This window comes from Conger conger, chromosome 11, assembly GCF_963514075.1.
Source record: "Conger conger chromosome 11, fConCon1.1, whole genome shotgun sequence".
NCBI classification, from domain to species: domain Eukaryota; kingdom Metazoa; phylum Chordata; class Actinopteri; order Anguilliformes; family Congridae; genus Conger; species Conger conger.
Genome location: NC_083770.1, coordinates 2,453,201 through 2,478,811, shown reverse-complemented (window position 1 = coordinate 2,478,811; position 25,611 = coordinate 2,453,201). Strand labels below are relative to the sequence as shown.

General features: G+C 46.6%; 1 protein-coding gene across 1 annotated transcript in view; it reads left to right on the top strand.

Moving 5' to 3' along the window:
- The window catches only part of LOC133140112 (bone morphogenetic protein receptor type-1B), a 141,210-nt gene that overhangs the window by 13,580 nt on the left and 102,019 nt on the right, over positions 1-25,611 (top strand). Inside the window, exon 2 of the mRNA XM_061259692.1 lies at positions 24,791-24,892. The gene's annotated coding sequence lies outside the window, so the exon portion shown is untranslated. The remainder of the gene's footprint in view (positions 1-24,790; positions 24,893-25,611) is intronic.

Here is a 25,611-nt window from a genome sequence, read left to right as displayed (position 1 = left end):
GGTGGGTCTCTAAGTGTCACTGAGACTGTTAGCGCTACTGGTGTTGCAACAAAGTCATTTTGCAAGTGGACTGTGGGCAGAGCAAGCAAAATGCATAACTGTTGATTAACACAGCAGAGGGAGAGAGAGAGAGGGTGAGGGAGGGAGGGATACAGAGAGAGAGAGAGAGAGAGAGAGAGAGAGAGAGAGACCCCAGCTAACCACCAGAATTAGATGGTGGTAATGTGAAGTGGTGTTGTTTGTCTTCAGCCTTGGACCACAGCACCATCCAGGCAGCGGTTTTCATCTTGGCAGACGGCAGCTCTATGTCATGTGTTTTAGCTGCGGTGGCAGGTAGTGGAAAAACAATCCCACCACACTGGGGCAGCCATTTTGTATTTATTTTTGGTTTTGGCTCCAGATAGCTCTTGCTTGGTTCCATTTCACAGCTGGAAGGAGGGCAACTGGGCCTCTAGATCCTGGGAACCGACGTGTTTTCGCCCAGTCTGGGAGCGAAGTGGCAGCTCTTCTACACCGGTGGTCTCTTCGCACACAGATGGTCCTCATACCAGCTGCTCTTCCTCAGACCTTCATGGGGCTCCTCCACCAGCTCTCCGCTCTTACCCCAGACCACACATACTTCCCCCCAAACCATGGAAATGTGTAAAAAGAGGAACGAAAACATGCATCGCGCACAGCGGGTGTGTAGGAGGAGTCGTTTCTTGCGACCGTGTTCACAGCTGTTCGGTGTGGGGATGGGGGCGGTCAGGTGGGCGGTCAGGTGGGCGGTCAGGTGTTCCTCATTCGCGGTACGAACCAGGCATGAGGCCCGCAGGGAGTCTAGCAACAACGGGTCACATTCAGAGCAGCAGAAAGATATTTTTGGAAGCAAAGACGGAAAATCAGTAATTGGGCAGGTCTCCTTCAATCAGACAGGGTATTAATAGCGGCACTGCGCAGTGGGCTGCCACTCGTAGCATGCCACTGGAATTTGGGGCGGGGTTGAGCACATACTGTTGGATTAATGAGTCAGCCAAAACAAATGACTTCACACTTTACACACACAATGCCCTGGGTCGTCTTTATCCCTTCGCTTGAAACCCAGCCTCCTTCACACTCACTTTTTTCCCTCCTTTTTTCGCAGGGGAGCTAACGACGGTGGACTGGGTTTGGTTTCGATGGCTGTGCGGTTAAATTTGGGACGGACAGGTAGCAGTTGAGCTTATGTCTGCTTCTGGGAAGCGTATCTTCCCATGATTACACACCGTTCCTGGAGGAAAAAATATAAATATACTTGTTCATTATTTATCTTGACAAGGGATTACTTATACCTTTCTTAATGTGATTGGCCTGATTTTTCACCAGAATTATTCCGCATTACACACAAAAAAAACCCTAGACAGCTAGACAGATTGATGCCGTGTAGTCTTCAGTTTCTTATAATGAGAATAAATTGCCAATGTTACTCTTTTTCTTATTTGAAGTTACATATCCTAATGCGATGTATTATTACTACGTGACAGCCACTTTGTACCAGAACAATGGTCGAACATGAACTGAGATACAGGGGAGATTACTAAAACATTTAAACTGGGCATTATTAGATTGCTGGACTGAGGAATGTGGCCAGGACTGGCTAACCACTTGTTCTTTGTAAATGGTACCATGAGATCTTTGATGACCAGAGACAGTTGGGGCATCATGCTATTATAGACCAGACCAGCAAATCCAGGTACATTGACCGACATGCCCCTTCTCATAGGCATAACCCAGCGGGAAAAGGGTATTTGACCTAAATTATCTTTTCAAAGTTCAGCGTTTCAGTAGCCATGTTAGTCTTACTCCATGGCCTGTAAGTATCCACCTTCTCTCACTTCATTCACCTCATTTGTACGTTGTTTTCTTCAATGTCTCTTTACATTCAACTTCAAATGACACCACGCCTACAGTATCTGCTGGAAGGCCAATAAGACAACAAATCGACTCTGATCATCCAAGCTCTGTGGTCATAGACCAGAACAGCAACGCGTCACAATCATAGCCACGCCCCTTCTCGGTGCCAGGCATAACACAGCTGGAATAGGGTATTTGACCTAAATTAGCTATACCTTTTGACAACAATATCCAATATTTTTTTAATAAGTTGACTTTTTTACAATGAGTAGTTTTTGAGAGAGAGCTTTGACACCAGCACCAGTCAGCTCTATCGCCCTGTCGCCAAGTACACTGACATTACGTTAAATCACTTCTCACCGGATCGATTGATAGCTAGCTAGCCACGTGTCTGGAATATAATTTGTATAGATAGATGAATTGATTGCCTCAGCACCAGTATCAAGTCATGTTAGCTAGCAAGCTAGCTCTGTGTCTTGTATATAATGGCTGGTGTAAAACAAAGGTCTAGTTCTCAAAAACTATATAAATGCCTGCCATTTACCATTTAGAAGGTGGATACTTACAGGCCATGGAGTAAGAGTAACATGGCTACTGAAACGCTGAACTTACAGCAGCACAATAAAAAGTGATAACCCATGGCCGTTAAATTTTTATGTATTCATTTTCAGAGAGGAGCACCATACCCCATGTCATGGCATCCAGTTGTTTCAGTTCAGTTGTCTGATAACCAGCCATTTTCAGACAGCATTTTGAGCGGACACAACTTGGACCTGAAAGTCTGATCTCCTCTGGCGCATTCAGGCTATGACCCTGAGAAACACTGCTTTTGATAAGTGTTCCTAAGAAATAACTGATGTTAATGTTCAGCATTTTGCATTTACATTCAGCTTCTTTCATTCATATTTTATAAAAAGTGAGACATTCAAGGACTTTACAAGTGCTACTTTTATATTACTTGTATTGTATTTTCTGCAACTGTACTGGACTTATTTGGTAATTCTTTGACATTTTCCTAGTTTGGCTGTAATGTACGGAAAGCACAATTTCATCCCTGTTCTCAGTAGAGGCATAGTGGGGCGTCTTACGCCTCATTTCTCCAGGAGTTGGTTGTTCTCTACTTTCTCCCCACCTGGACTGAAACGAAGGGTCTATATATTTTTGGGTCTTGTTATGTTAAGCATGCACATACACACACACATGCACACATTAATGTGCACATACACACACATGTAATAAACCCCTTCCTCAATTCCTGGGTTCTAGCTAATCAGCATTGCACAGAAGCGTGACTGTATCAGAGACTTGGGGTTGGGGGGGAGTAGGGGAAGCAGATGTGGGGGGAGGGTTGTTTTAGGGTTAAGGGAAAGAGGAGGACTGTGTGTATGGGGGTGCGGACTACCCTTCACGCCTCGTTTTTAATCACAGTCAGATGTCTGGGTGAGGCCTGAAGCAATTTACTAGGGCTGGCTGGGAACGGAGAGTAGTAGGTGATCTGAGAGAAAGAAAGGACAGAAAACAAAGTGAAGGAGTGAAAGTGAGAAGGCGGCTTCCCAGGGGTTTAACATTCATCGCTCTGTCTGGAGATGAATAATAGTGTCCCTGAAAGAGAGAAGACCGAGAGAAAGAGAGAAGGTGGCTCGCACCGCAGAAACTCACGACGTGTGCTTGACGGGAGGCTTCTCATTCATATGCATAGCAGGCTGCGTCTGGCATGACGTTCATTCTGCCACAGTCGCTGGAACTGCTTTGTAAATGGAAAAACCTCAAAGGTGCGGTGTGGACTGCAGACATCCCGAGAGCTCACTGAGCAACATGACTTTCTCAGGTAGGGGACTGTAGCAGCTGACTGTGACAAAGTTGGACATGTAAATAAGTTATTTTAAAGAATTACCAATTAAAGGTACAGCAGGTAAGATTTATGAAAACATTCTAACAAAACCATTGTAAATCCCTACCAATCACTGACATCTGGGTTTCAAAATATACAGTTGATGGGCCGGCACTCTATACCAAAACATTGTATAGCTGTACAATAATTCAAGCTCATCAGTTGAAAATTGGTTCTAATTGCCACAGCCAATGGCGTTTCAACATCAGAATGTTCACAGAGAAGGGGGAGGGATGAACAGTGTTGTGGTTTGAGGGTGTTTGTTGCTGCAATTCCTCTCTTGACCTTTAGAAGTCCAAAATTATCTATTGTACCTTTAAGCAAACAGGGTATGATGCAAGGCTAGCATATGTAATTAAGCCTTATAATGCTCCTTTTTGATAAAAGAATCTGTCATAATCGTGGGGGCAAACTGTATATTCATTGGAAACAGGCCATTTCTGTTGATGCAAAAACATAAAAATACACCTGGTCCTCTATTACTACAGCAAGTTTCTGAGAAGTTGTCAAAACTGGCACAATTTATCAAAATCTGCAGAGGGTTGACAGTAGAAGTCATTGCTATTTCTAAAGTATGCGTCAACAGTGATGAACTATAAGCTGTTGAAAAAACAATGTTCCAACAAGGTCCTGCCTGATAATTAGTCCACAGATGCTGAAAAACAGCTCATTCCCAATGTGTTTGTACTTCTAGCAGAGGTTCTTGAAGTGCTTCCACCAGCAAAATTGCTCACATTATGTTGTATATATAAAGCATTTACTCGAAAGGAAACAGAAAATAAACATCAGAGCAGTTAAATAAATATTAGTAGTGATGCAAGCGCGGTGATTCAGCCCAGCTTCAGTCCGTGCTGAATTACAGCCATGCCTCAAGCTGGCCTGCCCCGTCACACACGACCCTCCTGAGAGTGCCAGGTCCTGGTCCGGCTCGCTGCCCTGTGCTGGACTGGGCCGGTCAGGTCTCGCCGAAAAAGCTGTGAAACGGGATGCTTGGGATGCCAGATCAAACAAACAGAAACGTGATTTTCTGCAGGAGAAAGATTAGCCGAACTTTCGCATGCCTTGCAAAGATTTGGGCCTTGCCATGAGCCGTAAAACTGAACTTTGACCTTTGTAAAGACCCATTTTCCACCACATGCAGGCCAGTGCTTCTCACCACTTGGTTCTGGGGCCCCTGCCTATGCTGCTTTTCATTCCAACCACAACTGCAAACCCAGAATTGTAACTAGCTGTTCATTTTTCTTAACTATCTGATTTTCATGCTTAGAGGGATCGTTTACTATCTTAAGCCACATTATGTCAGAAATAACTGTGCATGACACGCAGGATGAGTTTGAGAAGCACTGATTCAGACTGAGCAACATGCATTATTCATTCATGAAAAAGGCTACTCTTCTCCACCTGTCCTCACCTGCATTTCTATTTTTAGATTATTTTAAATTATTTTTATTTGTGCCTTATTATTATGTTTTGTGCCTTCAGGAGAGCTTAAGCTCTGCATGCATTAATACTGAGGTGGAAAGTCCAGGGGTCAGAAAGTAGAAGTCCTGCCATGTGTTCCTTCCACCCATGAAAGCTGATTTAGCAAATTAGTTCTACCTCCTGATTGAAGAATTATGCCAATTAGCAAGTCGAGATGATTGGAACAAAATACTGGGAATTACTTTTACTTTCTGTTTATGTACACTAAACATACCCCGTACAGGTAACATCATTAATGTCTGCCTTTCGTTTTTCAAAGGTAGCCTGTGATACCAGTATAGAAGGGCCCTTGTTAAAACCTGGTCATTTCAGATATGTATGTGTAAATATTGATTTTGACCCCTATATATTGCATTGGTGGACTGGCAACCCCGTTGTCCTAGAGACCTGTTCTGCCTGATGTTCTTGGTTCTTGGTTCTTGATCACAGTAACTCACTGATGAATGGCAGCCAAGATGAGCAACATATCATATAGTTGCACAGTTTAGAAGTGTCTCTGAGGAAGGGTTGTGCTGTGTACTTGCTGTGCATTGTACTGCGTGCTTGTTGTCTCTTTCAGGTCAGCAGTTTTGATGAGATGCATTACATTACATTACATAGATGCACAGCAGTCTGCAGCAGTGCTGCCCTAATGAGGGAATCAAGGTTACGCATTTAGCTGCTATGTTATGGAACAACAACAGTGGCATTGTGGGAAAGGGGCCCTCTCCACATTAGCGCAGAAGCAAGACGGCAGCTTGTATGAACAGCTGTTTTCCAGGTTTCCCCCCCTTGCGCCGTGCTGCGTTACGCTAGAGTACAGTAGTCTGCTTGTACGTTTTTGGAAAAGATCAGGTTCAATTAATTAGCGACTTGCAGCCAGACCTGCGAGTCTATGTGGCAGGAAATTGGAGGATGAAGCAGGCTCTGGTTCGACTTTGTTGACGCTTTTGTTCTAGAAATTTGGCGGCGTGGCGCTTTAATGGTTTCCTCACACAGCAATTACCAAAATACCTCTCCTGGACCTCCTCGGTCTCAAATCGGCATCGGCCGCATTCCGGGCGATTATTTACAACTGAGCAAGGATTATGAACAAGTTTATGTTGCTTCCTGAGTGCTGTCTGCATCGTTGGACAGTCCGGAAATGCATAAAAAAAAAAATACTTCAGCAACATCTTTTTGCACAACCAAAACTAATAACACGACCACTGATTGGTGTAAAACAAATACCGTGACCATTCATTGGTCTTGTACATGCTCTTAGGAAATCAGCTCTTATTAAATCAGGCCCATACTGTACTACAGACGGCAGTAGAAAGTTCTCAAACACAAATGTAAGTGGAACTCTAAGTTCGAAAAAGAAGGTTTTTAAGGGGTTTAATTTCACATATCTGGTGAACTTACAGAATGGAAACTCGCTCCATACTCGCTCTGCGCCCTGGTGTATGTTATAATAACAATAATAATAATTACTGTAATAAAAATTATCCTCGCTCGGTGTGACCCTCGTGCCGTGTAAACTGCAAGTCCACCGAAGACGCTGTGGTCAATCTGTCACCGTCAGCCGGCCGGAGGTCATGGAACCGCGGAGGCCCAGGACTCTCACTGGGAGGAAAGGAGACTCCAGGGATGCGCGGACCAAGTGGAGCTGCGGTTCTGACCACGGTGGAGCTGCGTTTGCAGTGGTGACGGAGGGCCGGGGCTTACTGATACAGCCATGGAGGAGATTGCAGGCAGCGAGAGCTGCACTGTTACCCCACATTTACCTCACATTTACCCCGTATTTACCCCACATTAACCCCACATTTACCCCATATTTACCCCACATTAACCCCACATTTACCCCATATTTACCCCACATTAACCCCACATTTACCCCATATTTACCTTACATTAACCCCACATTTACCCCGTATTTACCCCACATTAACCCCACATTTACCCCATATTTACCTCACATTAACCCCACATTTACCCCACATTAACCCCACATTTACCCTGTATTTACCCCACATTTACCCCATATTTACCTCATATTTACCCCACATTTACCCCGTATTTACCTTATATTTACCCCATATTTACCCCGTATTTACCTCATATTTACCACATATTTACCCCATATTTTCCCCACATTAACCCCTCATTAACCCCGTATTTACCCCACATTTACCCAGGTCTGGTACTGTAGATGGTCTGTAGATGCATGTCAGTAGCTCACCCATTGCTTGGTGGCTGCAGTGTAATTGCCTGCTTGTTTTTGAGTCTAATGCCCGTCTTTTAAGGATGGCACTTATATGACATGAATCGAGCCATCATTTTCTGAAAGAACACCATGCTCATTGGCACTTTGGTTTCCAGTTGAACTGGACGGAGCAGGCCATCTGTTTTCAGGAGTTTAACTACATGAGGTTTATGTTTGCGGGGGTTTAACTCTAGGTGAGGTTTATGTTTGTGGGAGTTTAACTCTACGTGAGGTTTATGTTTGCGGGGGTTTAACTCTAGGTGAGGTTTATGTTTGTGGCAGTTTAACTCTAGGTGAGGTTTATGTTTGCGGGAGTTTAACTCTACGTGAGGTTTATGTTTGCGGGGGTTTAACTCTACGTGAGGTTTATGTTTTCGGGAGTTTAACTCTACGTGAGGTTTATGTTTTCGGGAGTTTAACTCTACGTGAGGTTTATGTTTGCGGGAGTTTAACTCTAGGTGAGGTTTATGTTTTCAGGAGTTTAACTCTAGGTGAGGTTTATGTTTGCGGGGGTTTAACTCTACGTGAGGTTTATGTTTTTGGGAGTTTAACTCTACGTGAGGTTTATGTTTTCGGGAGTTTAACTCTACGTGAGGTTTATGTTTGCGGGAGTTTAACTCTACGTGAGGTTTATGTTTTCGGGAGTTTAACTCTACGTGAGGTTTATGTTTTCGGGAGTTTAACTCTACGTGAGGTTTATGTTTTCGGGAGTTTAACTCTACGTGAGGTTTATGTTTGCGGGAGTTTAACTCTAGGTGAGGTTTATGTTTGTGGGAGTTTAACTCTACGTGAGGTTTATGGACCCTCCTGAAAATAAGGGCCCCCAGCTCTCTTTTAATCCTCCAAAAAAAGCGTGCCCCCCCTCCCTGTGTAAACAGGGCTGGAATGAACAGCCGTGTCTCTATGTGGAAATATTTGGCCTCCAGGAAAAACATTCCACTTTGGGATTGGCCGGCCACATTTAGAATCCCTGGTGGAGTGTGGTCGTGGCCCCCAAACTGGCAGGCTCCCGCACTGGCTGAAAGCTGCTGCCCCTCCCACCTACCATAACACCTGCCCCCCCACCTACCCGTAACACCTGCCCCCCTACCAACCATAACACCTGCCCCCCCACCTACCATAACACCTGCCCCCCAACCTACCATAACACCTGCCCCCCCACCTACCATAACACCTGCCCCCCCACCTACCATAACACCTGCCCCCCCACCAACCATAACACCTGCCCCCCCACCTACCATAACACCTGCCCCCCTCACCTACCATAACACCTGCCCCCCCACCTACCATAACACCTGCCCCCCCACCTACCATAACACCTGCCCCCCCACCTACCATAACACCTGCCCCCCAACCTACCATAACACCTGCCCCCCAGCTACCATAACACCTGCCCCCCCACCTACCATAACACCTGCCCCCCAGCTACCATAACACCTGCCCCCCCACCTACCATAACACCTGCCCCCCCTACCCATCACACCTGCCCCCCACCTACCATAACACCTGCCCCCCCTACCCATAACACCTGCCCCCCACCTACCATAACACCTGCCCCCCCTACCCATAACACCTGCCCCCCCACCTACCCATAACACCTGCCCCCCCACCTACCATAACACCTGCCCCCCCACCTACCATAACACCTGCCCCCCCTACCCATAACACCTGCCCCCCCACCAACCATAAGACCTGCCCCCCCTACCCATAACACCTGCCCCCTCACCTACCATAACACCTGCCCCCCCTACCTACCATAACACCTGCCCCCCCACCAACCATAACACCTGCCCCCCCAACGCTCTCCCCATGCCCTGCCCCATACAGGAGAGCTACCCATTTCATTACACTAATCACGGTGGTGAGTTAGGGAGGGAAAGGTGTAGCCTGAAGAGATGAGTCTTCAGTTTGTGCTTGAAGGAGGTCAGAGACTCTGCCGTTCTGACATCCACCAGGAGGTCATTCCACCACCGCGGGACCAGGACAGACAGCAGTCGTGAGCGAGAAGTGCCAGAGGGGAGGTGCCAGACGGCACGAAGTGGCGGAACGGAGGGGTCTTGTTGGTGATTAGGTCTTGATAAGTGATTACCAGCTCCCAGCTGTTTCAAAACATAGCTTGAGCTGGCCAAACCATGTTTAGTATGGAGCAGGTCGGAGCTGGTCAACCAGCTACCAGCTGTTTCAAAACCTAGCTTCAGCTGTTTTTTCAGCAGGGTAGTATCCATTGTGTCGGCTGGATATATTACAGAATCAATTCAGGTTAAGCACCTTGATCCAGGGCACAACAGCAGTGTCCTACCTGGGGAATGGAGCCTGAAACCTTTAGGTTACAACCCCAGTTGACTAAGATTTCTCTTACCTCACGCCCCCTATGAAACAGGAACCAGCAGACATGGAGTCACGGTAGAGACGGCCCCCTCTGTTCTGCTTCGGCCGCAGGAGGGCCCTTGTGCTCTCGCCATCCGCCCGGTTCAGACGGCGACACCTGACCCAAGTGGTGATCAGAGAGCGAGAGAAGGTCATGGAGGAGCCTGAACAGGCTAATGGAAGGTCATGGAGGAGCCTGAACAGGCTAATGGAAGGTCATGGAGGAGCCTGAACAGGCTAATGGAAGGTCATGGAGGAGCCTGAACAGGCTAATGGAAGGTCATGGAGGAGCCTGAACAGGCTAATGGAAGGTCATGGAGGAGCCTGAACAGGCTAATGGAAGATCATGGAGGAGCCTGAACAGGCTAATGGAAGATCATGGAGGAGCCTGAACAGGCTAATGGAAGGTCATGGAGGAGCCTGAACAGGCTAATGGAAGGTCATGGAGGAGCCTGAACAGGCTAATGGAAGGTCATGGAGGAGCCTGAACAGGCTAATGGAAGGTCATGGAGGAGCCTGAACAGGCTAATGGAAGGTCATGGAGGAGCCTGAACAGGCTAATGGAAGATCATGGAGGAGCCTGAACAGGCATGACTAATGGAAGGTCATGGAGGAGCCTGAACAGGCATGACTAATGGAAGGTCGGAGGCTGCGTGCATGCTGCTCAGAGGCCCAACTTCTCGGCTGTGAGCTGGGAGACATGACACACATGGATCACATCTAGGTGAATCCTTCTGGGTGAAATACATACTAGTTTTGGATTCAGATACTTTTCTGTGCACACATGGAATACTCTCAAAAACCTTCTGGTCCACTTGGTTCACTCAGTTGTAACAGGCAAGATCAAGCCTTTAAATTTTTTATTCATTATTTTAATCCAAAACAATTATGTATTTGATTGTCTGTTTGGTAGAATAGTGATACTGAGTTTAACAAAGACCTCGGAATAGAATTGAGGTTGTGTCCTGAATCATCACCGTGTTTTTTTAGGAGATGGTGGCTCAAATGTTTTTGAACAAAGCTCTCATTGAAAAACAGTTCTGGCAGATTTTCCATGCTTACAAAAAAAAATGAAATGTACAAAAGAAAGAAACAACAAAGTGAAACTTGAGCACTGAAAGTGTAATTGGGACAATGAACTGGCAGGTCAGTCAGGTTTGTCTTGTTCATCGTACACACATGCTAAACTCTCGCTTATGTATAAACGCTGCAAACCCTCCTGGTGTTAGCAGTGGAAATAAAAGTCTGACTGAATGACGTGTCTGGCAGGGGGAGGCAGGGCGTGGCAGGGGGAGGCAGGGCGTGGCAGGGGGAGGCAGGGAGTGGCAGGGGGTGGCAGGGGGAGGCAGGGCGTGGCAGGGGAGGCAGGGCGTGGCAGGGGGAGGCAGGGAGTGGCAGGGCGAGGCAGGGGGAGGCAGGGGGTGGCAGGGTGAGGCAGGACGAGGCAGGGGGAGGCAGGGAGTGGCAGGGGGAGGCAGGGCGTGGCAGGGGAGGCAGGGCGTGGCAGGGGGAGGCAGGGAGTGGCAGGGCGAGGCAGGGGGAGGCAGGGGGTGGCAGGGTGAGGCAGGACGAGGCAGGGGGAGGCAGGGAGTGGCAGGGGGAGGCAGGGGGAGTCAGGGGGAGGCAGGGGGAGGCAGGGGGAGGCAGGGCGTGGCAGGGGGAGGCAGGGCGAGGCAGGGAGTGGCAGGGCGAGGCAGGGCGTGGCAGCGAATGCGGGCCACCTCCAACCCCCTCGGTACCCCACCGCATCCATCACAAATTCCACCGAGGGAAGGACAGTCGTGACCCGGTGTCAGACTTTCATTCCACCAAGCACGCCCAGGAGCTCATTAGGAGAGACAGAGCGGGGCTCACCGGTCCGAGACTTGTTGTTAAAAAAAGAAAAAGAAATCAAGCTTGGAATTTTCTTGATGAAAAGCGAATGATTGACAGCGAGTACGCTTGGCGTTGCGCTTTGAACTGAATTGTTTGTGCGTGTTTTTTTCTGTCGGTCTTTGTAAGGGTTCTCGATGAGCAGATTAAAGCCCTGTCTCCTCCACGTTTGATCCCAGCGATGCAGACGAAGGCGTGGCCCCCTCTGCCTCCCCCCGCTGCCTGCGAGTCCATCCATCTTCCCTACTCCCAGCCGGGCTTGCCCGTCGTCTGTGACCCGCCCAAGCACCCATGGGAACTGTGCAGATCTAAATATCTCTCCCGTTTATGAATACTGGTTTCACATTCTGTTGTTCAAGCCACATCGTGGCGCGGCCCAGCTCTTGAATTAGGGAGCACTCAACCCTTGTGGGTATTATGAATTGAATCATATTCACCCCTGGTGAAAAAAAAACTGTTCAAGTTAGGTTTTGAAACAGCTGGTAGCTACCAGCTCAGACAGGCAACCAGCACTAGCTGGTTGACCAGCTCATACCCAGCTAGATCAGCTTCATGACCAGCTTGACCTGCTCAATTTTCAAGTAGATCAAGTTGGCATAGCTGAATTTTCCAGGGGCCGTAACCTAAACCAGCCTTCATGCCGTAAATGCAACCGTCTGCTGTTATCTACGCCTGCGCTTGCATTCTCGCAAGTCGGTAGCTGGCCATTACATCATTTTTTGCTTTGAGCCGCCCGTGGAGCTCAGTTTCCCAGGAGTCCCTGGGATTGAGGGTGAAACCTGGATGCTGGGGATGCTTGCTCTCGCCGCCTGATCCAAACGCCTGGCGAGAGCGGTGCGATCGACGCGATGACGGGCCGGCCAGATCCTGGCCCATTTTTCCCATTCCATCCATTTCTTTTGAAGTGGTTTCTGATTAACTGCCAGTTCTTCTGACTTGTTTGACCAGTCAGGAAGCCTGTGAAGGGTCATGTGATCCTGTATGTGCTCATGTGACAGAGACACAGAAAAAGCTTTTGCGGGTGTGTGCATATGTGATAATATGTTAGATGATGTACTGCATGTGTTTTGTGTGAGAAAGATTGCTGTTTTTGTGAGATAAGGGGTGTGTTCGCGTGTATGCGTATGTGTATGTGTGCGTGCATGTGTGTGTCTGTGGGTTTTCTGCTCTGTAGCTCCTATTCAGTCACCTCAGGAGCCCATAACTCATTTACAGGGGTGGTGATATCATCTTTATTTGTGTCTGAGTGGTCTTTAATCTCCTGTAGATATCTCTGCTTTAATCTCCTGCAGATATCTCTGCTTTAATCTCCTGTAGATATCTCTGCTTTAATCCCCTGCAGATATCTCTGCTTTAATCTCCTGTAGATATCTCTGCTTTAATCTCCTGTAGATATCTCTGCTTCAATCTCTGCTTTAATCTCCTGTGGATATCTCTGCTTTAATCTCCTGCAGATATCTCTGCTTTATTCTCCTGCAGATATCTCTGCTTTAATATCCTGTAGACATATCTGCTTTAATCTCCTGTAGATATCTTGGCTTTAATCTCCTGCAGATATCTCTGCTTTAATCTCCTGCAGATATCTCTGCTTTAATCTCCTGTAGATATCTCTGCTTTAATCTCCTGTAGATATCTCTGCTTTAATCTCCTGTAGATATCTCTGCTTCAATCTCTGCTTTAATCTCCTGCAGATATCTCTGCTTTAATCTCCTGTAGATATCTCTGCTTTAATCTCCTGTAGATATCTCTGCTTTAATCTCCTGTAGATATCTCTGCTTTAATCTCCTGCAGATATCTCTGCTTTAATCTCCTGTAGATATCTCTGCTTTAATCTCCTGTAGATATCTCTGCTTTAATCTCCTGTAGGTATCTCTGCTTTAATCTCCTGCAGATATCTCTGCCTGACACATGTGCCTTTTGGGACGGTAAGTCAATGCTCAGTAATTTCACTGCCATGATTTGAATGACACGTTGATATTTAATATTGTCAGGTATATCAAGAACCTAAACAGAAATTGGACTGAGAATAAGATCAAGATTTTAATTATGAAGAGAATCTTGGGATTTGAACCGGCTTGTTCTATGTGCAACATGAGCTGGTAAAGATGAGAGACAATTTGTGACAATGCTTCAAATTCAAATAGCAGTCTTCTCTGTAGGTGAGGTAATGCTAACCTGTGGCTATGTCTGAGCAGTGATTTGTTGTGATACTTATTTTTTATGTTCGTATGTAATGTGAGCTCCAAAGTCACACCCAATAAGGTTGCCATTTTAATGATTCAGATAAATAATATTAAGGTTGCATGAATGTTGGATGTCATGAACTTTGAATTCAGTTTGACTTGTGTCTGCTGGTGATAGAAAATCAATATGTGCCGGTATCACTGGAATGAAACAATTAATCAGCAGGGAAACAGAATGCCAGATGCGAGCGTGTGCTTGGCCTTTGAGAATAACCACAGACAGAATAACCACAGACAGAATAACCACAGACAGAATAACCACAGACAGAATAGTAAGCTGGTGTCGGTAGGGACGTCGGGCCCCAGTCGGGTTTGTGGTCTCAGTAATAACGGGAGTGTGTTTATGTTCACTGTGGGCACAGCGGAGAGCCGCTAGTGTGGTGGCAGGGGCCGTGTCGGAGACGGGGGTCTCTCTGTGTCATGCTCACTCTGGCTAGCACAAGGAGGAGAGGGTTTAATTAGTGGTGGAACATGAAACCACTGGTTGGTGGCGTTGGGGCTGGGGGATTGGGGGGAGGTGGATTCGGGTTTGTGGTGGCGGTGGTTGTGTTTGGGGGGGGGGGGGGGGGGGTGGTTGTTGACCCGTGAGGGAGAGAGACGGCCGGCAATTATTTCCACAGCGGCGGTGATCTGCCGCGGCGCGGGATTGGCTCCTCCGCTGGGGCTCCGCCCTGTCGGCCTGTCGGAGCGTGTGACAGGCCCCCTCCACCCCCCACGGACCTCCGCCGTTCAAAGCTGCCTTTTCTTCTCTCCTTTTTTTTCCTGGGAAGGTGGGGAAGGAGGTCGCGGCTGTGCCCGTCTTAAAATGTCACGATGTAAACCCGAACCCAACCTCATTTCTGAAGGCATAGCTCCATGTTCATTTCATGGTCCCCACTAGTGCATTTTCACATGTCAAACACGAAGCGAATGTCCTAAGCATATATAAAACCAGCCATCGCTTCATTTATTTATGTATGCTTTGTTTTAATTCTGCCTCCTAGGTAACCGTGATTCCACAATGAGCGATACACCTGAAGTCACAATACACACAAACTCCTGGCTCGCCTGTGGGCCAGTCACTATTTTACATCATTCAGGCCAAACAGCTACAAGAGCTCTGACTGATGACTGAGGACTGAGGACTGCCTTCACACGTGTGACCCATCACTGAGGACTGCCTTCACACGTGTGACCCATCACTGAGGACTGCCTTCACACGTGTGACCCATCACTGAGGACTGCCTTCACACGTGTGACCCATCACTGAGGACTGCCTTCACACGTGTGACCCATCACTGAGGACTGCCTTCACACGTGTGACCCATCACTGAGGACTGCCTTCACACGTGTGACCCATCACTGAGGACTGCCTTCACACGTGTGACCCATCACTGAGGACTGCCTTCACACGCGTGACCCATCACTGAGGACTGCCTTCACACGCGTGACCCATCACTGAGGACTGGCCTTTACAGACATACTAACTTGGGATATGCATACTTCCTTATAGTTGTCAATTCACCTTATGCTTCTGCACATTTTTCTTTGGAAACTCACCTAACACATTTTCCAAAAAACGTACATTTGGATCAGATATTTGCCGCTTTGGAAACTGCGCACCGTAATTATAACTCATGCACATTTCTCGTTCCTTTACTTGATGGTCTCTTCTGCATGGTGCAGTTACAAAAAAAATGAAACTCAAGTGTAATTCGAAAGATAATAATATTGCTCGGAGGTGGTAAAATATCGCAGAGGAAACTCGCCCGTCTTCCTGCAGATGCTGCAGTGAAGCAACCCCACTGCAGTGGGAACAAGGCTGCGTTTGGGCACCACCTAAAGCCTGTATCCCCCTCCACCACCACAGCCCTGTCCACTCAGGGTCCCTCTCCGGAGGGCGGGAGCCGGGTGCTTGTGGAAATGACTCACGGCTCATCCACAGTCCCTCCGACCAAACTCCTCTTATGAGTGAGTAACTGTCCCTCGGATAAAAGGGCTGTTAATGCAAAATATCTTTTGTGAAGGGAGGCTGGAGGAGAGCGCGGTCTAACCGTAGTAGAAGAATAGGTCCATTTAGACCTGACAATGGGCCGTTTGTCCGGGGTGTCAAACTGGTGTCGGAGCAGTGAGCCCACTTAATGAGGGTGACCAGACCGACTGCAGCTGTCGCTGGCTGCCCTTTGAAGTGGACGCAGAGGAAGTGGGGGAAAGCATCACAGCGCTGACTGTTTACCCCCAAGTGTCTGAATCGTCACCGAAAATTCTTTCTAGCTCCATCACCAGAAGGAGAACGTTATACCACTCATAGTGTGTTGAACTGGAATTATAATGTTGACAATTTACAGTATGAAGTTGAACATTTCTGCTTAATTTGAGAATGTGATAATGTACATAAAACATTGTATACAGTGCATTTTAGAAATAGGAATAGATGTGCGATTGATATCTGGAACGATAGCTTATTCTGATGGCTTCTGAGATCTGTCAGCCTATAGCCTCGCTCGTAGACACAATGCTTGACTGACACCTGAAAGTTGTTCAAGCACCAGTGTGGCCACGCAGCCGTTGGGCCCTTGAGCAAGGCCCTTAACCCCACTTTGCTCCAGGGGGAATTGGCCTCTGCTTAGTCAAATGAACTGTAGGTTGCTCTGGATAAAAGCGTCAGCTAAATAAATTTAATGCAGCGTAACTGTCCCTGTATAGGTGTGTGCTCTCGGTTGCCCTGTAGCATTAGTTGGTCTGTACTTCTGTAAATGGGTGAGCTGCCATTGTCAGTTTTTGCTGTTGACATTGAGCCTGTTGACATTCAGGCCTGTAGTTTGGCCAGAGGATGAGGTGGTCTATTGTTCCCTCTCTCATTCTAAGAGGCAAAGCCTTGGATGGCCGTCCCTCTGCAAGAGCCTTCCTCCTGCCATGCTTCAGAACGGAGCCACGTCTCTGGGAGGTTGATGCACTCTTCAAGGGTTCAAGTTGTGAACACTTGGAACTGTACTTTCCTCTAGGGTTTTCAATGCACTTGTCCCTGATTTTGATTAGCTTTATTTCACGCCGCCCTGGATAAAAGCGTTTGCTAAATGACTGTGATGTAATCTAATATAATGTCTCCGTCGGTCGCGTCCACGTCAGCGTGGAGCGTGTTGGCTTGGAGGAGATCGAGTCTGTCGGCGGAAACAAAGAGCCTTCTAACGGTGAACAGAGGAATTGGAGTAACAAACACCTTCAAACCACAACACTGTTTATCCCTCCCCTTCTCTGTGAATGTGCTGACGTTGAAACGTCATTGGCTGTGGTGATTAGAACCAATTTTCAACCAATGAGCTTGAATTATTGTACAGCTGTACAATATTTTGGTCCAGTTTCGTACAAAATATACAACTATATATTTTGAAATCCAAATTTAAGGACTATAAACGCAGGCAGAGGGCGAGTCAATATGTCAGGGAGCCAATTTACAATGGTCTTGTAACAACATTTCAATACAAAAATCGTACCTATTGTATTTAAGATTAGAGCTCACCGTGTGCTTTGAGAGTTGGTCGTGTGACTCTGAAGAGGTTAGTTCAGGAGAGTTTTGTCCGGGAGTTGATTTATTCTCTGGTAGGGACAAGCAGAAGGGAGTGGAGTGTAGGAGTCCAAGGTCAGATGGTCTGTAGTAAACCCTCTCCTTGTTTGAAAGGCTGAGTAGGAGGCACATGCACATATTTGATTGACTCACAGGGAAGTGCAGGAGGGCTACTCCGTTAGAATTTTCAGGGCTGCACAGCTGAGTTCCCAGGTGGGTACACCGAAAAATACTTTATATTTATTTTACATTTTATACAGGATAAATGTTATCTAGGCTTAATTTTTATTGTAATTAAATTTGAGATCTGAGAAGTTGGGGGGGGGGCACAGTAGAACAAGGGCCTATCCGTATCAGGATTCTGGTCTTAATGATCAAGGACCAGAGTTGGGCACCCCTGCAGTGAGGAATATGATCTTTGAGACGAGACATGGTAATGTTGGTGTATTCCTTTAAATATTCAGATATCAGATATACGTATGTATGTGTGTTGTTACAGGCATTTTACATGTACTTTAATGAAATAAATTCATAGAGTCAGCAATCTCTGCCTCTCTCTCTCAGACACACACAGAGATTGGCGGTTTTCTGGTTTATCGTGGAGGGAGACTGGCACTGCGTATGTGATGCAGTGTCTCTCTGTGCTGAAGCAGCACAGGAGTGATGCAGTGTCTCTCTGTGCTGAAGCAGTGCAGGAGTGATGCAGTGTCTCTGTGTGCTGGAGCAGTGCAGGAGTGATGCAGTGTCTCTGTGTGCTGGAGCAGTGCAGGAGTGATGCAGTGTCTCTGTGTGCTGGAGCAGTGCAGGAGTGATGCAGTGTCTCTCTGTGCTGGAGCAGTGCAGGAGTGATGCAGTGTCTCTGTGTTGAAGCAATACAGGAGTGATGCAGTGTCTCTGTGTTGAAGCAATGCAGGAGTGATGCAGTGTCTCTGTGTGCTGGAGCAGTGCAGGAGTGATGCAGTGTCTCTGTGTGCTGGAGCAGTGCAGGAGTGATGCAGTGTCTCTCTGTGCTGGAGCAGTGCAGGAGTGATGCAGTGTCTCTGTGTTGAAGCAATACAGGAGTGATGCAGTGTCTCTGTGTTGAAGCAATGCAGGAGTGATGCAGTGTCTCTCTGTGCTGGAGCAGTGCAGGAGTGATGCAGTGTCTCTGTGTGCTGGAGCAGTGCAGGAGTGATGCAGTGTCTCTCTGTGCTGGCGCAGTGCAGGAGTGATGCAGTGTCTCTGTGCTGGAGCAGTGCAGGAGTGATGCAGTGTCTCTCTGTGCTGGAGCAGTGCAGGAGTGATGCAGTGTCTCTCTGTGCTGGAGCAGTGCAGGAGTGATGCAGTGTCTCTCTGTGCTGGAGCAGTGCAGGAGTGATGCAGTGTCTCTCTGTGCTGGAGCAGTGCAGGAGTGATGCAGTGTCTCTGTGTTGAAGCAATGCAGGAGTGATGCAGTGTCTCTGTGTGCTGGAGCAGTGCAGGAGTGATGCAGTGTCTCTCTGTGCTGGAGCAGTGCAGGAGTGATGCAGTGTCTCTGTGTTGAAGCAATGCAGGAGTGATGCAGTGTCTCTGTGTGCTGGAGCAGTGCAGGAGTGATGCAGTGTCTCCCTGCGCCTTGGCTAACCTCCTCCCACAGTATCCGTGTCTCAATCTCATGTTGTTTACGGCTTGCTTCCAATATATGGGAACGAGGAAACAGTGTCAAATCAAAGGCCCTTTTGTAAGACGGGCCTTGGAATGAAGGTATCCTCCGTGTCAAGGCTGCCTCCCGCTAAGCTCAGGTTACAGCACGGAGTTTCACAATCGCCGCAGGAACATAAAAAAAAGGCACCGCTCTGTCAATAATTGCTACCGGGTGAATAGGCGGTCGCAATCCTGCCATTTATAATTGATATAATGGCACAATTACAGACCAATTAGCCCTTCATCGAGTGCGCTTGTCTTGTCGTGCGGTGCTTCTGTGATCTCCCACGGGGGTCGTTCTCTGAAATGTCGGCGACAGATACTGTTCGGCAGCTGCCAGTCATATTCACGCGCTGGCGTTTAGCGTCTCCCGCTTTAACCACGGACAAAGCCCGATAATCAAATTTCACTGCAACTGTAAGGATGACTGTCCCAAGCTGAAACCACAGTGAATTCCACAGTACAGAGCACAATACTGCATGGGCGGGTTGATGTTGACTGGACTTGAACCGGAAAACAAATCTGTGTGCAGAAAACAAATGTAGTGCCACCACTCTTCCTTATGGAAGCTGTGGAGCGCATAGAACCACATTGAAAATCTTGGATGTCACTTTCATGTAATCCTGGAAATAAGCAGAAGGTTTTATGATTTTGAAAAATGTTAAAGCAATTAAAGTTACTTCAGCATTTATGAGAACTACTTGAAGACCACAAACCCCATTGAGCATTTATGCATTATACAATGCAATTATGCATTAGTACTGTGGTTCCCAATCCTATTCCTGGAGATCTACGATGCTGTAGGTTATCATTTCAACCCTAGTTTCGCACACCTGATTCTACTAATGAGCAGCTCAACAGGATCTCCTACTGTTGAATGAGATGTGCTTTGTTAAGGTTGGAGTGAAAACCTACAGGATGGTAGATCTCCAGGAACAGGGTTGGGCAGCCCTGCTCTAGCTGTTGAATGAGGTGTGCTTTGTTAAGGTTGGAGTAAAAGCCAACAGGATGGTAGATCTCCAGGAACAGGGTTGGGCAGCCCCGCCCTAGCTCTTGAATGAGGTGTGCTCTGTTAGGGTTGGAATGAAAAGCTACGGGATGGTAGATCTTCAGGAACAGGTTTGGGAACCACTGCATTTGTACAGTATGTTAGTAAAGCTGGAACAGTATAAACACATGCTACGTCTCAACAAAGATGCATAATAAATGACGGTGTGTCAGCATGCTTGGAAATGGACAAATAAAGCGTTGTGTACCGATTTTATTTTTTCTTTCCAAAGCTGACCAGTGATATTCACAAGTAACACGATATCAGTGGGAAAAGTGAGCCTAGAAAATGAAACAAAACGCATAGTTTCTCTCATTGTCTGGTGGATTTCTCAAATAACAAAACACCCCCACCCCCAGGTACATATAGCTCACAACCTATGCCCTATAATGACAATAATTGTGTTTTTCATTGGAGAGTGCAGTGGGTCTCAGAGTGCCGTGCCATAATGTGTCTCGGGTCCATGACTGCCGATGTGCAGCAACCGCCCGAAGGGTGCACTGGAGCCCCATGTCCGCCAAGGTGGAGCGGAGGAAACTATTGAGCGATTTTAATAGGGGAATAATGTTGTGGCCTGAGTGTAACTCACCCAGGACACCTTGGGACCCTTTAAACATTTAAAAATAACTGAGTCAGGGACACACACTATCAAGCGTCTCATCCCCTGTAGCACCGGAATACTGCACAGGGGAATTGTTTTTCTCTTTCGTCCAGTGGGAAGATTGCCCCTATTGGGGGCACAAAATTGGATTGTGCTCAAGTTTAAAAAGACTTGGGGGTCATAGTTGATCAAAGCCAGGAGTATTGATTATAACTCCAAGGGAGTTATACTACTCTTCCCGGCGGCCTGGACCGTAGTGGTGAAGGTAAATGACTGGGACATGCAAGGTCGGTGGTTCTCATCCCGGTGTAGCCTCAATAAGATACATTGGGCCCTTTTGCAAGGCCCTTAACCCTGCGTTGCTCCTGGGGAGGATTGTCTCCTGCTTAGTCTAATAACTACATCGCTCTGGATAAGAGCATCTGCCAAATGCCTGTAATGTATAAGAAGGACATAGAGACACTGGAAAAGGTTCAGAGAAGGGCAACCAGATTGATTTCATGTATAAAAGATAAGAATTACTAGGATAGACTTAGGATGCTTAATCTCTTTAATCTTAGTAAAAAGGAGGCTTAGGGGGGATTTGATTGAGGCTTTTAAATTCATTAAAGGGATTAACAAAGTGAATTATAGGGGATTCTTCAGGTTGAGTTTAGTTAGCAGAACAAGAGGACACTAATAAAAATTGGCAAAGTAGAAATTCTGTACAGATATTAGGAAGTATTTTCTAACACAGCGAATGACCGATGTGTGGAATAGCTTGCCAGTGCATGTAGTGGAGGCAGAAACACTGGGGGTTTTCAAGACCAGTCTTGATACGGTGTTAGATTCTATTTAGCTTTTTGGCAAATTAGGCAGTAGGTACACTTAGGGGCAGGTAAAGGTGAGCATTGCTGGGCTGAATGGCCTGTTCCTTATGTTATGTTATGGCATTACCTTATGTTATGGTATGTTATTTACAGTTTACAATTTCCTTTTGGATGTTATTCCCAGAGCTCTCTGTGTGAATCTCACACAGTGGCATCTTCATCACATACAGCAGCTATAGCCCCAGAGTCTACTGGCCTGCGTTTTGTCTCAACATTATCTGAACTACTGAACATTATTATGAACAGGCTGGGTACAGTGCAGTTGAATTAGTCCATAAGCAAACTCCCACTCGTGTCACATTTTTGTGTAAGTTCCAGGAATTGAATAACGTTCATTGACAGAATTAGTGTAGTTTTCCGGGCCAGGTAGCCGGGTAACAATGAAAAATAATGGACAGTTTGCAGAGTGCCTTGGTGTGGCATAGGCTGTTATTTTTATGTTTCAGCACACATCTTTACAGCTCTCACTATGCAGTCTAATGTGCTGCTTTAATTTATGAATAAATGTAGGCTATTATGTTAATGCAATAGTATATATCATTTTCACTCTTAGATGAATTGTAATTATATGACAGGAACAAAAGGAAAAAGCACTAACTAGTGTTAATGTCTCCTGGTCATGATGGGGAGGTCAAACAGACAGTTCTTGTTAAATACACAAAGGTGCTTTGGTGGCACACCCTGCATTAGTGTGGAACCATTGCTATTGTTCATATTGTGCGATTAGCACTGCAGAAAGTGTTTATATTACTTCCAAGCATAGTAGCAGTTGGTCTGCAGGGGAACGGTAAGGGGACACCTATTGTAGACCTAAGTATTTAGTATCATTTAGTAAAGTATCGTTTCATTAGCATTATCCAATTACTTGTGTCCACAAGGTTCGGCTCATGGGGGAGCAACACCTTTGCCTGAATCCCACGGTTGCTTGATTCGATAAACCTTGAAGGCTATAACAAAGCATGCAGGTTACGGACATAATGGACAAAAATATAAATGGCCCGTCATGAGGATCGATCGACAGATTGACAGTTTCGTGGTTTCGGAGCGCAATCCCGGCTGTCTGTCACTGCCAGTGTTTGGCTGTGCAGCACGCTGGCTCACGGCTCGCGGCAGGAAGGATAATGATACCTGTCAGCGTTAACACTTCATCCCTTGTAAAGTATACGGCGTGTGACAGCGCAAAGAAACTCTGTGAAAGGAGGGCTTTGCAGGTAATCCTGCGTTTATCCCTGCAGAAACAATGCTGTCTGGCACACGTCCGTGCCGTGCCAGTCCCGCGCACCTGAGGTACCCACCGTGAGTGAAACATAACCCCCCTGTAACGTTTCCGCTCCTCGCATTAAGAGAGAAAGTTCTTTCTCAGCATGCGGGTGTGGAATGGAGCTCCATGCAAGGGAATCACGCCATGTTTGTTTCAGAATAATTTAACATGCACAAACTCGCTGCCGTCCGCTTCCAAAATCTGTCATTTAGTTAAAGAAAATGATGGCACTATATTGTATTTTTGCTGTTTTGAATTAATTTTGAGTGATTCATCAACAGTGTTAAGGAAGGCGAACAGGAGATCATTTATCTTAATTACAGGTCCTATATCTCGATACCGTTAGTAGCTATGCACCTTCAACCTGAAATCATATGGAAGTTTAAACAGACAGGTTTATGACTTGGTATGCTATATAGGCCCACAAAATGGTGTTTTCTCTGTCCTAATTTCAATGCTGAGCTGTGGGATAAATTTAGCGCATGGGTTTTATTTTGGAATGGAAAGTCATTCTGTAAGACTATGAGACTCAGTCTACACTCTTTTTAACTGCACTAATAGTCATGAATTGACTCCTCTGTTCTGAAGGAAGTGGTTAGTCTAGCTATAGCATGCCTATAATTTTACATATGTTCCAAACAGGATATCAATAAAACTATATACTGTGCAAAGTCCATCTTAGGTTGACTGACCAGTTTTGATTTTTTTAACGTTTTTTAGAAACACATAAATCTGTCATGTATTTTTTTCACTCTTATGTCATATTTTTTTGTTTCGCACTTGGGTGCTTCGACAGTTATTGAGAGCATTTTCCTGTGAGAATTACCGACTGCAAGGTCATCAGTATGCACCCCAGATCCTTAATAACAGACGGAGCAACCCATCGCAATCTGGGTGCTGGTGCACCACTGAACTGGTGGTTCAGTTTTAACACTCCACAGCGTGATTCCCATACTGGAAAGCTTTAGAGTGTGTATTTTTGGTGATACTCCAGAAGGGTTTGGTAGCAGAAGTGAACTTCCTTGTCGGATAAAGACCTACCGTGAGTGAGGGAGTTGCATTCTGGAGGGTGGCTTCTCGAAAGGCTTCTCTTTGTTTTTAACTGAAGCGTTCCTGAACATTTTGTTGAAATGATATTGTTTTTCAGGAGGAAGCTGCACGCCCCTTGCATGGCTAGGTTAGACAAGCAGCCTGGAAGCGTAACTCTAGACACTGAGTGACTCTGTGTTTATGCTCTCCTGGAAGCGTAACTCTAGACACTGAGCGACTCTGTGTTTATGCTCTCCTGGAAGCGTAACTCTAGACACTGAGTGACTCTGTGTTTATGCTCTCCTGGAAGCGTAACTCTAGACACTGAGCGACTCTGTGTTTATGCTCTCCTGGAAGCGTAACTCTAGACACTGAGCGACTCTGTGTTTATGCTCTCCTGGAAGCGTAACTCTAGACACTGAGTGACTCTGTGTTTATGCTCTCCTGGAAGCGTATCTCTAGACACTGAGTGACTCTGTGTTTATGCTCTCCTGGAAGCGTATCTCTAGACACTGAGTGACTCTGTGTTTATGCTCTCCTGGAAGCGTATCTCTAGACACTGAGTGACTCTGTGTTTATGCTCTCCTGGAAGCGTAACTCTAGACACTGAGCGACTCTGTGTTTATGCTCTCCTGGAAGCGTAACTCTAGACACTGAATGACTCTGTGTTTATGCTCTCCTGGAAGCGTAACTCTAGACACTGAGTGACTCTGTGTTTATGCTCTCCTGGAAGCGTAACTCTAGACACTGAGCGACTCTGTGTTTATGCTCTCCTGGAAGCGTAACTCTAGACACTGAGTGACTCTGATATCTGTGTTTGCACAGGGAGCTCGGAGGCTCGCGGTCTGAAGGTGGAGCTGTGAATGCGCCTGAGAGAGTGACCCCTGGAGCTCACGCCCTCCTCGTTCATCCCGAAGTCCTACTGCGGTGAGAATGTGCACATTTGTTCGGCGTTGACCAAACCTTCCTCTTTTTCTGCAACATCCTTTACAGTATCTCAAGAAAGTTGTACCACCGGCTGACGGTCACTGGCTTATGAAAAGACCTACTTCGTGAATGTCTTTACTTTGTCTCATATGAGAAAGATTTGGTTGTGGAGATTTCTACTGTAGAAACTGGGGGGGAGGTCTGGATATGAAGATTTGTAAGTACTTGAGTACTAGTGTATTAGTTTCACACAGTGGGTAGCGGTTGGGTAACGGAGCGTTGTGGAGATTTCTGCTGCAGAAAATGCAGAGGCTGTTGCTTTAAAAGTGTCTTTTTTGTTATACCATTGTCACAACATGGCAACAGCATTTTGAGAGCCTTTTATGTTAGCTTGGATCTGTATCTCAAATAAAGAGAGGTGATTGTGGGAATACCTACTGCTGAAAGCTGCAGGTATTTCAGTTTTGTGTCTTCAGTGGAGTTGCATAAACTAGTTGGATGCAGGGGAGGTCTAAAGTTGAACATAAATAAATGTAAAATACTACTCAAAAGTTTCTTTAGTCCCACAGAACGGTCTTGTTGCAGAGATCTAGTTGTACCATGTCTTGCTAATGGTATAATAAAGGACTACAGAGGCACAGGGGACGTTTCCTTCAAAAAACCACACTGTGGAAGAGAGCAGTGACAGATTTGTCTTCTTTGACTCCTCTGACGGCGGT